This window comes from Triticum dicoccoides, chromosome 5A, assembly GCF_002162155.2.
Source record: "Triticum dicoccoides isolate Atlit2015 ecotype Zavitan chromosome 5A, WEW_v2.0, whole genome shotgun sequence".
NCBI classification, from domain to species: Eukaryota; Viridiplantae; Streptophyta; class Magnoliopsida; order Poales; family Poaceae; genus Triticum; species Triticum dicoccoides.
Window position 1 is genome coordinate 709,187,789 of NC_041388.1, and position 781 is coordinate 709,188,569.

Consider the following 781-nt stretch of genomic DNA (forward strand, 5'->3'; position numbering starts at 1 on the left):
CAGAGCATCCTTTCCCCGCTCATGGTGGTACTAGAGTTCCCAAAATCTACCTTATTGTCATTGTGTTTCAACGCGAGCCTATACGCACTCTTAATCTAAAGAAAACCATTTTTCTCATGGTGTCAAGCAATAAAATCTCCCTCTCCCACAAATTGAATAGGAAATTTTAAAATTTCCTCAACATCATGGTGATAAAACATGTGTGTGATGAAATTCTCTCATCCCATCTCCTAGACCCTCTCATGAATAACTCACACACCCATTTAAGCCTAGTTCAATTCTTCAAAATAGATTTTTTTTTGTGGATATAATCTCTGGGAAGACAATTACCTCTCCAAATATTTATACTAGCACCATCAAAACACTTCAAATGACACCATTTTAAAGCAGCTTAAGGCCATGCATAACATTTTGCCAAGTCACCGACATCGCTTGCGGGAAGACCGTATCCAGGACATGCCCACGAGGATAATATTTTGCCTTCATCACCTTTGCACATAGTGGATGCTGATAAACCAATAACCAACAAACTTGGTTAGCCAGAAGCACATGATTAAATAATCTAAGATCATGAAATCCCATACCCGCTTCGCCTTTGGGTCTCATTAGTTTATCCCAAGCCAGCCAATGAGTTCTCCTCCTATTCTCCTTATTGCCCCGGCAAAAGATCCCGATGAATTGGGATAATTCCTTTTCTTGTTTTCCTTTTCGTTTTATTTTTTTGTCGGCTGTCTCCCGCCAACACTTCATCGATTACTGCCTCTATAGGGGTGTGTGTGTG